Below are 459 nucleotides of genomic sequence, written 5' to 3'. Positions count from 1 at the left end.
TTTGAAGGTAACGTCGGCGTCGACCTTCACCTTCTTGTCGCGCCCAGACGCGACTAAGGCGAGGGTGAAACACTTCCGGGCGTTGATCTGCAGCCCCAGATGGGCGAGGGCTGCGACGGCTGCGTCGATGAGGGACTGCAATCCCCTCGCGGTCGATGCAAAAAGCAGGACGTCATCTGCGAAGGCCGCAGCGTTAACTCTGCGACCAAGGATCCGAGCTCCGATGTGGGAGGGAAGTTGACTCAAAACATAGTCCACCGCAAAATTGAAAAGGAGGGGGGAGAGGGGGTCACCCTGACGCACACCCCTAGCCGGCTGCAGGGGCACGCCCACGTCGGCGCCGCCCGCTATCACCGTCGTGCTACCCTCGTAACACCTTACGACGTACTCAATAAAGCAATCCGGCAGGCCATGAGCCCTCAGCACGGGGCGGAGGGCGGCATGGTCCACCGAATCGAA

Source organism: Schistocerca americana, unplaced genomic scaffold, assembly GCF_021461395.2.
Source record: "Schistocerca americana isolate TAMUIC-IGC-003095 unplaced genomic scaffold, iqSchAmer2.1 HiC_scaffold_47, whole genome shotgun sequence".
In the NCBI taxonomy this organism is placed as follows: domain Eukaryota; kingdom Metazoa; phylum Arthropoda; class Insecta; order Orthoptera; family Acrididae; genus Schistocerca; species Schistocerca americana.
This window is presented reverse-complemented; position numbering follows the sequence as displayed.